Source organism: Dromiciops gliroides, chromosome 2 (assembly GCF_019393635.1).
Source record: "Dromiciops gliroides isolate mDroGli1 chromosome 2, mDroGli1.pri, whole genome shotgun sequence".
Classification (NCBI taxonomy): Eukaryota; Metazoa; Chordata; class Mammalia; order Microbiotheria; family Microbiotheriidae; genus Dromiciops; species Dromiciops gliroides.
The window spans coordinates 276,193,229-276,208,089 of record NC_057862.1 but is presented as its reverse complement, the minus strand read 5'-3'; the positions used below and the strand labels follow the sequence as shown (position 1 = coordinate 276,208,089).

General features: G+C 38.0%; 1 pseudogene; it reads right to left on the bottom strand.

The window, feature by feature from the left end:
* Positions 1–359: 359 nt before the first annotated feature.
* LOC122738721 lies at positions 360–1,139 on the bottom strand (annotated as a pseudogene).
* Between the last annotated feature and the right edge of the window lie 13,722 nt (positions 1,140–14,861).

Genomic DNA, 14,861 nt, shown 5'->3' with positions numbered 1-14,861 from the left:
CCAACTGCCTCACCAAAAAAAAATTATTTTTGAGGTTAATTTAGTATTTTATTTTTTCCTAATTACATGTAAAAACAAATTTTAACTTTCATTTTTAAAACTTTGAGTTTCAAATTCTCTCCTTTCCTTCCCGCTCCCTCCACCCCCGCATTGAGAAGGCAAGCAATTTGATATAGGTTATACATATGTAGTCATGCAAAACATTTCCATATTAGTCATGTTGTAAAAGAAAACACACCCAAAAAAAAGCTCAAGAAAAATAAAGTAAAAAAAAAAGATTATGCATCAATATGTATTCAGACACCATCAGCTCTTTCTCTGCCTGGTTGGTGGGTCCCCTGGGCATCTGCCAAATTCCATTATTTTATCACAGAAATAAATAGGATGCATTCCAGGAACATATAGTCCTGTGATTCTCATTCGCTGCTTTCTCACCCACAAAGTGCCTAGGCTCCAGGTATGGGTGTTCTTCTATAAGATGAGAACTGCCCCAGATGAAGGGCAAAAACTGGAAGTCATCTAGACCCCACACTCCTTAGCTTCCTGCTGGCTCCATCCTGTAGGTTTTCTGAAGTTTCCTCATAACCTCAAGGTACCAGTTAAATACTTTGAAGACAATGGTCATTTGGTCATTTACCCTGAGGACCCCAATCTTTCAGAGACAGCAAAGGCTGCTTTGTGAGCTGTGCCATAATCAATTCAGGGAGGGTTTCCCACTGATTCCTTTAAGTAAAGGGCCACCTCAGGTATAGCAGCTGCCAGATGGCTGGGGACCACTGTGGCCACGAGGTTTTCTGATTCCTTGTCAAGTTTAGCATACCAAGTCCTGAATGCTTTGTTCCCAAATCTGGAGGGCTGGTCCATGGGAGGGGTCTCATCAATCCATCCGTCTAATGTGTTCAGGTGAGCAACAAGCTTATTAATAGGTTCAGAAACTTTGTAATCACAGGTTAACTTCTTTCCCTTAACCCCTTCATTTAAGGTGAGGATAAAGCCAATCTAATCTGCATATACCTGAGACCATTTCCACTTTCCCATGTCAGGAACTGTATCTCCTTCTTTGGAATCATGAAGTTATGAGTAGTAGTAGGGGTCTCCTCCAAAGTGTCTGAAGACGGCTGCTGATTGCTCTCTGCCATCAAGATCTTCCCCGAGCTGGTCAGTCTACTCACCCGTTGCTGTCACCTCTCACCTTTCCCCTTTGCCTTCCCTGCTGGCTCCACTCTGGCCTTTTGACTCTTTTTTTCATGGTTTTCTTGCATCACTCTCATTTCTCTTCTTAATTTCCCCTCTACCTTTCTTCCTTGATTTTCAAAATCCTTTTTGAGCTCTTTCATGAGCTGATACTAATTCTTTTTTTTCTTGGAGGTTTTGGATGTAGGAGCTTTGCCATTTTTATTGTCTTCTGAACGCATGTGTTTTGATCTTCCTTGTCACCATTGTAACGTTCTATGGTAAGAATTTTTTTTTCTGTTTGTTCATTTCTCTAGCCTACTTCTTGACTTTTCATTTCTTTGTTAAAGTATGGCTCTGATTCCAGGGTGGAGGGCACACTGTCCCAAGCTTTAGGGATTTTGTGCAGCTGTTTTCAGATATACTTCTAGGGACCTGTAAGTTTTCAGTTCTTCCAAGGTGGTATGATCTAAGGATAGGTGTGTTTACTACCCTTGTGGTCTATGCTCTGGTCTGTGAGAGACTGCAATCTCTCTTTTCTGCCCTGGAACTGTGAGGTGGGTCTCTGCTCCACTGTGGCTTCAAGCTCTGGTGTGCTGGTGCTCCTTCCCACCCTAGGACTGCTGCCCAGGACTGCAACCTGGAACCAAGTATGGGCAAAGCGATAGAGTCCTGCCTCAGTGGTAGTAAAGATACCCTTGTAATTACCTTCTGACCAGTTTCCTTATTGTCTGTGGGCTGAGAACTGGAGAAGCAGCCATTGTTGCTGCTGATCAGTGCCTCCCAATGCCTGACCCTGGTTTGCTGGGACTTCATCTGCACTGGCATGGCCTGTGCTATACTAGGCTCCACTCTCATGCAAGTACAATAGACCCTTCTTCCCCACATTCTAAGTTGTCTATGGCTAGAAAATTATTTCTCCCTGTGCTTTTGTGGGTTCTGCTGCTCTAGGAATTACCTTATGACATTATTTAAAGATATTTGGAAGGATTTGGAGGAGAGCTCAGGTGAATCACTGCCTTTCCTCCACCATCTTGGCTCCACCCATAAAATTTATTTATTCTTGTTACCAAATAGCTTACACTGAGCAATTCTCTAGAAAGAGGAATAGCCTACAATTGTTTCCTGTGGACCATATACACAATTCCATTATTCAATATATGTCCTTTATAATTTCAGTAACTTAAGTAATAATTGAAATATATCCAGATAGCAAGTCAATTAAAACATCAGACAATCTCTGGTATGCTCATCCTGATTAGCTACATTCACTATATTTCAATATATGTTTTTTTTAAACAAACATATTTCTTACTTGTCTTATACTCATATATGCATTGAATCATATTAGACCTCTAAAGCTATCACCTTTAACTGTAATACTTTCACTTTAAGGGGAAAAAAAGGTTAGAGTTTAATTTTTTTGGGGGGTGAGGCAATTGGGGTTAAGTGACTTGCCCCGGGTCACACAGCCAGTAAGTGTCAAATGTCTGAGGCCGTATTTGAACTCAGGTCCTCCTGAATCCAGGACAGGTGCTCTATCCACTGCGCCACCAAGCTGCCCCTAAAGTTTAATTTTTTAAGTTGCAAAGAGATACCTAGTCTAAAAGAAAAGTTATAGTTGTTAACCTATAACTTAGGACTCTCAAAGCTTCCTGATTAAATGTTTGTTACAGCATTTTTGTGCATAGGACACTGAAAACTTTCCTTACCATATAAATTCAAAAGACTTTAGAATGGAAGTTTCTATCTTTTAATGAAGACATTATATATCATTTGGAATATACAATTTATATATTTTTTTATTTTGGCAAATGTATTTTATTTTTCATATATATTTTATTCCCCCCAATTACATGTTAAAACAAATAACATTTTAAAAAAAGTTTTGAGTTCCAAATTCTATTCCTCCTTCCTTCCCTTCTCTTCCCCCTCCCTGAGATGGTAAGCAATCAGATATAGGTTATACAAGTACAATTATGTGAAACATTTCCATATTAGTCATTTTGTACAAGAAGACTCAAATAAAAGAAAAAGAATGAAAGAAAGAAAGTGAAAAATAGCATGCTTGAGTATTTATTCAATCAATATCAGTTCTTTCTTTGGAGATGGATAGTATGTTTCATCAAAAGTCCTTTGGGATTGTCTTAGATCATTATATTGCTGGGAATAGCTAAGTCATTCACAGTTCTTCATTGTACAATATTGCTGTTACTGTGTACAATGTTCTCCAGGTTCTGTTCACTTCACTATTAATCAGTTCATATGCCTTTCCAGGTTTTTCTGAAATCATACTGCTTGTCATTTCTTATAGCATAATAATATTCCATTATAATCCTGTACCACAGCTTGTCTAGCTATTCCCCAATTGATATACATCCCTTTCATTTCCAATTCTTAATCACCACAAAAAGAGCAGCTGGAAATATTTTTGTATGAATAGGTCTTTAGGAATATATTATTTATAAAAGAAAACCAATTTTAAAAATCCAAGATAACATCAATTATATCTATTGGGGAGGCAGAGCTACTGTATTAAAACTGAGTATTTTGGTGCAATGTCCTCAGACATAAGAATAAAGTATATATATATATAGAGAGAGAGAGAGTGTATATATGCATATATATACACACATACATTACATATATATTGCACTTCTATATGCAATCACTTTTGAGATATTATAATAGATTTCAACTTATGGTTTCTCCATAATTTAAAAAACCACAGGTCTTCCATCCATGGGATAGTTTATTTATTCACTTTACCAATATATGCTTTGGAAGAATTCAGAGTAAACATGATCATAGACAAATCTATCATTTAATTTGTTGGGCAGACTTCTCCATGTGGCTCCACCAGTTGTAATGTTTACACTAATTGTTTCTTTACTTTTATACTTATATACTTGATAACTCCACTAGGGTCAATTATGAAGAAACTTCTTAATGCAAGAACAGGTCCTTCTAGCAGGACACTATAGTCTCAGGAAATTTGTTTGTTTAAATCTGATAGGAGTTCAATGGCCATATGACCTAAATCACTATTCTTCCTTGTACTTCTAGAAGTAAGATGGCTAAACTGGGAATCCATTGTAGTAGCAATCACTTCACAATTCACATCTGTTAGCTTTGTCACCAAAAACAATTATTTCCGGTAAATATATAAAAGCGAAAGCCAACAAAAATTTTTTTAAAAGGACTTAACAACCGTAATGTAACATTCAATTACTATGTTAAACTCATGTCTGATGAGGTAGTTTTTTTTTAAGTCCAATATTAAAGCAATTGTGCCCTTGGATGTATAGTTAAGAAGTTTCTTGTGATAATGTGCCTAGTGAGAGAACAAAAAACTCTCAAATAATGGAACTGGAGCTTATGATCATAGCCTTACACTAGGAAAATTCACTCTTATTTGGCTCATAGAACTGTCCCTTTCTATCATACTGTGAAAAAAGCAGGAAACACAAGGGCAGGGTGAACCTTAGGTGTATATAAGAAATAAGGTTAATTGTCAAAAAGAAGATACAATTAAAAACAGGTGTCAGTTCCACCCAGTTGAAGGAGAAGGCCTTCAATATAACCAAGTTCTTCCTGTCTAATCTGTCAGCATTTCAGCTACCAGAGCCAGGGTCTGTGAATAAAACAACAACAACAAATAAAAAAAACTAAGCACAGTCATATACTTCTCTTTTTGTCCATTTAAAGGCCACTCTCCTGTGGAGGCTTAGTGTTTAAGATAGCATCTGTAGATATCTCTGCCTCTGAGCATCATTGTTGCACTGCTGCTCCATGTGTGGGGGAAAAGACCACATGACTCCCCTCTTCTCTCCTTGTCCCCCCCTTTTTAAATGAACTCATCTTTATTTATTCCTTTCTTTCTTTTCTTTTTTTTCCAGACCTATAAACTGTAAGGCAGTGAAAGAACCACATGGTTATGGGTTTTTTTTTCCCCAATTTTAAAAACATTTTAATTCCAAATTCTATCCCTCCCTCCCCTCTCCACTCCCTGCAGTGATAAGCAATCAGATATAGGTCATACATGTGCAATTATGTAAAACATTACCCTATTGGTCATTTTGTATAAGAATACTCAAATAAAAGGAAAAAAAGTGAAAGAAATTAAAAAAGAGCATGCTTCAGTCTGTATTCAGTTTACAATTCTTCATTGAACAATATTGCTGTTACTGTGTACAGTGCTTTCCTAGTTCTGTTCACTTCACTAAGCATCACTTCACGTAAGTCTTTACAAGTTTTTCTGAAATTATCCTGCTTGTCATTTCTTATAGCACAATAGTTTCCACTACATTCATATACCACAACTTGTTTAGCCATTCCCCAATTGATGGACATGCCCTCAATTTCTACTTCTTTGCTACCATAAAAAGAGATTCTACAAATATTTTTGTACATATAGGTCCTTTTCCCCTTTTTTTATGATCTTTTGGGATACAGACCTAGTAGTAGTATTGCTGGGACAAAGGGTATGCAGTTTTATAGCCCTTTGGGCATATTTCCAAATTGCTCTCCAGAATGGTTGAATCAGTTCATAACTCCACCAACAACCCATTATTGTCCCAGTTTTCCCACATCCTCTCCCACATCCAACATTTTCCTTTTTTGTCACATTAACCAATCTGATAGGTATAAAGTGTACCTCAGTTATTTTAATTTGTATTTCTCTCATCAATGGAGCATTTTTTTTTATATGACCATAGATAACTTTAATTTTATTGTCTGAAAACTGCCTGTTCATATCCTTTGTCCTTGTCCTCTTAAGAGACTCTCAAAATCCATATTGTATCTTTCAGTACTGCTCTGGAGTTTGTCTCCTTTTCCCCCCAAATGATAAAAAATATAATTCCCAGTATCTTTGTGGCCAGTCCAAGCCCTGCTGGAGGGCTCTACTATTCTTATTACCTCTTTACACTAATGGGACATAAGACCAAGGAACCAGAATAGTCATGTTGGCCAATTAGAGCATTCTCCTTTCTTTATTGTGCTGAAGACACATTGACATATTCTTACTTATGCCTTTCCTTTTCTAGAATCCATGTAGGTTACTAATGTTTCTGTTACATTACTTCAATTATGATCTGACATTATAATTAAAGAAGTCATAACTTGTCAAATTAGTTCTGTCTCAGTACTTTGTAACTTCTTTCTTATTTTCATACTCTCCTCTATATTATATTTACTTGTGTACATATATATTTCCCTTATCACATAATATGCTCCATTAGGGATCCTGGCTTATTTATTCTGAATCTTTCAAGCACTTAGTACAATAACATGCAGACAGACTGCCAATAGACATTACTATTCCAGAGACACTACTAGTATATAGATGAGAAGTCCAGATACTACCACCCTTTAAAATTAACAAGGGCCTCCTTTGGTAAAGGAAAAGAGGGAAGGAGACAAAGGCTTTACTCCTCTTCCCTGAATCCCCTAACCCCTAGGGATTCTCTCTCAAGGGCATGGTTAGAACTGATCACTGTTCTAAGATGCCAGATATTCAAATGCCCCATCCTGAGGTAGCTTGCTAATTTATACAAAATCCACAGCCATGGCTGGGCATACATTAGCTTAATGTCTTTGATTGACTGATTCATAAAGATATTCTCACCTGATAAAGGATTAGATCATTTTGTTAGTTTTTGTAAAAAGGGGGTGTGGTGATTGATTGATTCAATTGACCCCCACCATTTTATTTTTAATATATATATTAATGATCCTCAAATCAGATACCATCCCATTCTTTTGAAAGCAAGGTGATGAGAATACAGAATATCGCCTCACATATCACTGAAAAAATTGAGGGCATTGAGAGCTCCCTCTTCTCTCCTCTACATATCACATCTATCTCAGATGTCTTTTGCCACTGTTTCCTCCTTCATCCCTGTCTCCCATGAGGAGATGACCCTTCTCCTTGCCAAGGCAAACCCCTCTACATATACAAATGATCCCACTTTTTCCCATCTCCTCTCACGGATTGCCCTTCTTTCATCGCCACTCTGTCATTTATCTTTTTTTTTTTTTTTTGCGGGGCAATGAGGGTTAAATGACTTGCCCAGGGTCACACAGCTAGTGTCAAGTATCTGAGGCCGGATTTGAACTCAGATCTTCCTGAATCCAGGACTGGTTCTGTCATTTATCTTTAATCTCTCCCTGTCTACTGGCTGCTTCTCTACTGCTCACAAACATGCCCATGTCAGCCCAATCCTCAAAAAATCCTTATTTGATCTATCCATCCATACTTGTATCATATTTCTCTTTTCTTCTTTGGCTAAACTCCATGAGGAAAGTGACTGTCAACAACTAGTGCCTCTACTTCCTTTCCCCTCACTCTACTCTTAACTTTGTGCAGTTTGACTTCAGACCTCATCATAAAACTGAAATTGCTCCCAGAAGTTACCAATGATCTCAATCCAAAGGCCTTTTCTCACTCCTCCCCCTTCTTGATGTTTCTGCAGTCTTTGATCCTGTTGAACACCTTCTTCTGGATACTCTCTTCTCTCTAGGTTTTTGTGACACTGATCTCTCCTGCTTCTCCTCTTACCAGGTCCTGGCTGGCTGTTTCTTCTCAGTCTCCTTTGCTGGATTTTCATATAGGTATTCTCTAAGACTGTGTCCTGGTCCCTTTTTTCTTCTCCCTCTGTACTCTTTTGCTTTTATTAGTTCCCAAGGATTCACTTATCTCTATGATGATGATTCTCAGATTTACTTATTCAGTGCTAGTCTGTCTCCTGACCTCCACACACATCTCCAAATGCCTTTTGGATATCTTAAACTGGAGGTCTTGTAAACATCTTAAATTTAACATTTCCAAAACTGAACTCATTATTTCCCCCCAAAAAACCCTTTCCTCTTCTGAACTTCTTTTTATTATTGAGGGCACCACCATTCTCCCAGTTACCCACATTCGAAATCTAGGTATCATTTTTGACTACTCACTTTCTTTCAATCCCGTATCTGATGTATTACCAAGTCCCATTGGTTTTACCCTCATAACATCTCTTGACCACTCCCCCTCCTCTCCTCTGACACTGCTATCACCCTGGTATAAACTCTCACCATCTCATCCCTGGACTTCTGCTGGTTGGTCTCCCTGATTCACATTTTCCCCCAATTTAGTCCATCCTCCATTTAGCTGTCTATTGGATCTTCCTAAACTACAGATCTGATCATGTCACCAGTGACTCCCCATTGTATCCAATATCAAATATAAAATCCTCTGTTTGGCTTTTAGTTCTGAAGTTCCCTAGTGATATGATGATTATGAGTGACATTTTTAGCACTTTAAGATTTGCAAGTGACTTGATATACTTTATTTTATTTGATTCTTATCCTGGGAAGTATGTGACAAGTAAAACTATATGTGGTGGCCCTATTACTGTCCCAAGTGTAGGAAAAATTAACTGGGGTTTCTAATATATTTGTTACTTAGAAATTAGAGGCTACTGCACCAGTTTGGGGGCATTAAGCATTTATTAAAGTATATTAAATATTAGTAAAGAAAGCGCACATGGCTCTAAAAGATAGGAAAACCTAGCTAGGAAATAGATGAGAGAGAAGAGAGAAAATGGGGAACCCTAGAGGTCTGTGACTTCTCTCACCCAATTCCCCCGCCAAAGAGAGCGAGTGTCTCTGCAAGCTTCCTGAGGGCAGGAGCAGAGCCCCGCCATAAACATTGTTCAAAGCTAATTGGCTAGCATCACTCAAATCTATTGGTTCACTGGATGCACAGTCATGCTGAGGTCAGAGAACAGATCCTCTGGTGGGAACAAGGCTTTCAGGTAGGTGTGGTTTTGAGTGAGGTAACTTCCTGACTCTGGGCTGACCTTAAAAAAGGTCAAGCCCGGGCCAGCTAGATGGTGCAGTGGATAGAGTACCAGCCCTGGATTCAGGAGGACCTGAGTTCAAATTCGGCCTCAGACACTTAACAATTACTAGCTGTGCAAGTCACTTAACCCCAATTGCCTCACACAAAAAAAGAAAAAAAAAAGGTCAGGCCCGGCTCTCTCAGCAGCCTCTGGGGAGTACCAAAACCCCATTATTTTCTCACAGGTAGGTGGCAACTATAGGTTTATTATCTCCATAATGAGTTCCTAATATCCTTATAATGAGTCATTTTACAAACAGGCTTAATGATTGGTGCTCAGAATGGTTAGGTGATTTGCCTATGGTTCTGTGGCAGATTCAGAATGCAGATCTCTTCTGACTCAAAGTCCAATATCCTTTCTACACATGGCCTCTTTACTACTCTTCTATGTTCTAGGATACCAAAAATCTTCATAACAATCCAAAAGTGGAATGTCTGGGAGGAGGGTGAGTTCCATCACTGGGGATCTTCAGTAGAAAGTTAAATGACCATTAAAAGAATCTGAAATCCCTTCCAAACCTGAGATCCCTTGATGGTCTTCAGTAGTGATTTTGTTATCCACAAAGTTAGCTAAACTTTCCTTCAACACCATTGATTGGGGGGAAAAAAAGCAGAGGGATGGGTCTCTTTGTTCCTATTTGATAACCATTTTTTCATTTTCCTAGCTAGGAAGGAAAAGCAACTCAAATCCAGAAGGAAAACATTTTACTTAAAATAAAGTGCCATTTTTTTTTGTCTAAAGAAATAAGGCTGACTCATGTCTTAACCTCAGATGCCTCCACTGACTCTCACTTTATTTTAGTCTCCAAAAATGACTCTTCTGGGTTTTAAATTATCCACGAATATTGGAGCTTAAAAAAATCAAAAAGTCTCATTACAATGAGCTTCAAACTTTGAGATATTTATTAGTTGTATAACTCTGGACAAATCACTTTATCTCTCTCAATCTGTTTCATTTTCTGTAAAATGTTCTGTTTATCTAGCTATCTATGTATGTGTCTATGTATTTAGCTGTGTATCTATGGTGTGACTGTTCTGGTGGATTTCATTTAAGCTGAGGAGATGGGGGCAGCTAGGTGGCGAAGGGATAAAACACTGGCCCTGGATTCAGGAGGACCTGAGTTCAAATCTGGTTTCAGACACTTGACACTTACTAGCTGTGTGACCCTGGGCAAGTCACTTAACCCTCATTGCCCTGCAAAAACAACAAAACAGAAAAAACAAAAAAATCAAGCTGAGGAGATTGAGGAATGGAGATAACTAGGTACTAAAAGGATCATCGCTGTAGACATGAAAGGCCCTGAGAATGGTGGAGAAAGGGTGGAGTGGAAGAATATGTTACTTGGAAAAACTCATAGGAAAAGTGGGAAAACATCCAGGTTATTAGATGATGACATTAAAAAACAGGAGAAGATAGTCTAATTGGTTAGTTATGGTATTAAAATTAGAAAGTTAAGTATGGATCATTCATACTCTTAACTCAAGTCAAAAAATAGATACTTATCCATTTACATGTAGGTTTTTGTATTTCAGTTCTGTACAAAATGTGAATATTGTAAGAATACTTATAAGGACCTCTCCTTTTTACTGATATGGAGACTCCCTCTACCCATATAGACTATGACTGTCCACACTTTGGCAAACAATCTACAAACAAGTTATTAAGACCCAAAAAGAAATCATTATTAGGTAGGTTAGTTCTGGTTAATCAATCAATCAACAAATATTCACTATGTGACAGGTACTAAACTGAGTGCAACCCGCCCCCCCCAACAACAACAACAATGGCAAAATCAAAACAGTCCCTGTGCCCAAAGATATTATACTCTTCTGGGAGCTACAACTTATAACAATAATAGTTAAGTTTATCTAGCTCTCTAAGGTTCGTGATACACCTTACATACATTATTTCATTTGTTCTTCACAGCAACCCTATGAGCTATCATCTCCATTTTAGAAACGAAAAAAACAAAACAAAACTGAGGCCCAGTAGTGTGATAGCAGCAGTACTATTAAGCAGAGTTCCCTACCATGGAGTCTGGGTACCTTATCTTTTTCCTTCTTTATTTAAAAAAAATTTTATTTTATTTTATTTTCGGTTCCAAATTCTTTTCCTCCTCCATCCCTCCCCCACCCATTGAGAAGGCAAAAAACACAAACTCCATTGCAAATATGAAGTCACACAAAACAAATTTCTGAAATAGCCATGTTCCCAAAAAAAGTCAAGAAAAAGAAAGAAAAAAAACATGCTTCAATATATATTCTTTTTTTTTTTTTTTTTAGGCAATGGGGGTTAGGTGACTTGCCCATGGTCACATAGCTAGTAAGTGTCAAGTGTCTGAGGCCGAATTTGAACTCAGGTACTCCTGAATCCAGGGCCGGTGCTTTAACCACTGCACCATCTAGCTGCCCCTTTCAATATATATTCTATGTTCTTCAGTTCTTTATTGGGAGGTGGATTGTATTTTTCATCATGATTGCTTTGGAGTTGCTGGACATTGTTGATCAGAGATACTAAGTCTTTCACAATTGATTATCTTTGAAATATTGCTGTTACTAAATAATTTGTTCCCCTGATTCAACTTGCTTCACTTTGTATCAATTTATAGAAGTCTTCCCAAGTTTTTCTGAAATCATCCCCTTCATCATTTCTTATAGCACAATAACATTTTATCACATTCATATACCACAACTTGTTCAGCCATTCCCCAATTGATGGCATCCTCTCAATTTCCAATTCTTTACAACCACAAAAAGAGCTGCCACAAATATTTTTGTACATATAGATCCTTTTCTTATTTCTTTGATTTCTTTGAGGGTAGACCTAGTAACAGGTGGGGACTTCAGATTTGGTGAATATCTCAAGGGTGCCTAGGTCACTATACATCTTTCCCTGCTGACCAGACATGTTTTTGTTTTTGTTTTTTTGTGAGGCAATTGGGGTTAAGTGACTTGCCCAGGGTCACACAGCCAGTAAGTGTTAAGTGTCTGAGGCCGGATTTGAACTCAGGTACTCCTGACTCCAGGGCTGGTGCTCTATCCACTGCACCATCTAGCTGCCCCTGACCAGACATGTTTATGTCTGTATAGAGGGACAAGGAAAGGAGGGAAGTATACTAGAACAGAGTGCCATATCCTTTCTAAATTATATTTAGTAACCCCCCCCCTGCTTTTTTTTAGTTAATTGTTGAATGGACTAAGATTCTCTCATTTCCAATATCATATCTAAACTTTCAGGAGACCAGCCCAAGTCAGGGTCTTCTTACAACACAAAGGTTAAGTGACTTGCCACTGAACTATGCTGTCTCTCTATACGTGTAATTTACCAGTTTAGTACCTGAAGTCTTACTTCTTTGAAAGGACCTGCCAAAACTTGTGCTTCACTGGTACAGCCTTTGAGAACCCAGGATATTTTTCACACCAGGATAGTAATTTAGAGGAAGATTAGAAAAATGAGTAGAAATTTGCCTTACAAACAGTAATTTTTAGAGATTAATTTAGGACCAGTGATAGATCACACCTCTTAGGTAAGCAGGAAAAGGCATAACAGAATTATTTCTTAACTACAATGTAAAAAGTTGATCTTGAAGCTTACCTATTTACCACATTGGAAAGACCAACATATATAAGATTTGGCCTCTGTACCCATGTGCAAAGCCATAACTAAAATGGGGTGACTGAAGTTCTGACCCAGGATATCAACATTTTAGAGGGTTCTAAATTATTTTTATTCCTTCACCTCCTAGAAATAACTGACTATGCCCCAAATGAGTTCTTATGAGATTCAATTCATTCTGTCGCCACCAGTGGTAACTGTCAATAAATCCCAGGGTCTCTTTCCCTCGTGTGGTCTTGTATCTCAGGACCTCTCTACAACCTTCTCTGAATTTTTCTTAAAAACGCAATTTAAGGATAGATTTTTGTGCTGTTTTCCACAGGTAACAAAATTGCTATGGCTTTGCTTACACATTATGATTTGAGGACCCCCATGAAGATTTAAGACTCTCCTCTCTTAAAACAAAACAAAAAACCCACTTGCCTGTCTGTCCCACCAGCATAAAGCTAATACCCTAAAATGCCAAATGTTTTTGGTTAATATGACTGAAATGTAAATATTTCTGAAACATTTGGTTTTCTATTTACTTGGATAAATTATTGTTAACAGGTTATCATTAACATTCTAGTGTGAATTAGGTTCATTTTTGAACCCTGAAAACTAATTGGCTTTGGGGAATAAGTAAGAGAAGAAGTAATTTATGCTTGGGGGATTGCAGAGAGATAGATCAAGGACTTGTAGTTCCCAACCTGGCCTGCAATCAAAAGAGTGTGGCTGGGAGGAAGGTTTGTGGGAGGCAGGGGCAAGACAAAGGCACTAGCTATTGAAGGAGGTATGGGGGACACCAAGAAAGGGAGAGGGGTCCTGATTGAGCTGCTGTGTAAATCTGTCCAGAATGCTTCCACTCCAGGTATTGTTCTTATTATGTCGTGAAACCCCACTCCAGACCAATCTGTCAGACAGTGAGATGGAAGAAAAAAGTGAAATGACACAGATATCTTCTTGGATTGGATAAATAAATATAAATAAAAGACCATCTAGGAAACCACTTAAATGTAACAAAAAGATACCAATTTGCCCAAGTGAGTCAGCAACAGCAGCTCTCTCCTCTGTAGCTTTTGTAAAAATGTGTAACATCATAATAGAGCTGTCAAAGCAGAAAGGACCCTGGAGTCCCAGGAATAAGGGAAGCTGCAGGTCTGGGGAGCTCTAGATATTGCAGAAACAGGTGTACTTTGTTTACTAAGCCTCTGCTAAAATCAATATTTTGTAGCCAATGTGATGGTGGGGACTTAGTAAACAAAGAACAGGATACTTCAGGGCACAGTTTATCTTTTTCAAGAATCTATATGTTCTTGCTTCTTTCAAAGATGTGGTGGTAGGTTGAGAAAATCAGTTAATATTACAGGTAAACCTTATCAGTATCTGTCTTGTAATATGCTTATCAGATTGCAGATATGATCAAATGTGTTTCCTAATAAAAATACAATATTTCTTAGTTCTAGTTATCTAGTTCCCTGATAACGAAGGTTATTAGACTGTAATCTCTATTTTGCAATTAAAATTGAAGGGAATATTAACGGGAGACAAACATAATTCTGCTTCTCATTAAACCATAGTACAAACATGGACTGGAGAGAGGACAGGAGGTTTATAAACCTCTCATTTAGGGAAGTATGTGTACCAAGTCAAGCTGGAGATGACCCCAGATGAAAACATTCATTTAGAATCCTTCCTTGGCCAGACCTTTAATCCACAGATATAGACAATTTCAAGATTTGGAGGAAAACAGTACACCCAGGAAGAATCCTACATATCATTGGTGTTGAGGAAGTGTTCTTGTTGAAGAAGGAATAAAAGATGCCAATTCATGGAATGGACTCAGATTGACACTAACCCAGGTCCTTAACATTAAAAAATCACTCCTTGCTCCCCTTTCTCAGTTTTCCACTCAGGTTTTCTGGTTCTCTTTGGGACTAGAAGCAGAGGATGCTAAATAAATGAGTGTTCCTGATTCAGATAGTGTTCTTTCCCTTCTGAAAGCCTTTGCAGCCTTCACCAATATCATAGATAAGTAATAACTCTTCAGCACCCAGTAGGCCAGTGGCCACATATTAGGTCAGATATTGCAGTCTCTGCATAACATAGAAAAGATAACTTTTCATCAAAAGCCTGTTTCATGCCATTTCCAAACAACAGATTTGAATAAATTTGGATTCAAAACGTGATCTCTGAATCTTCCAAGGT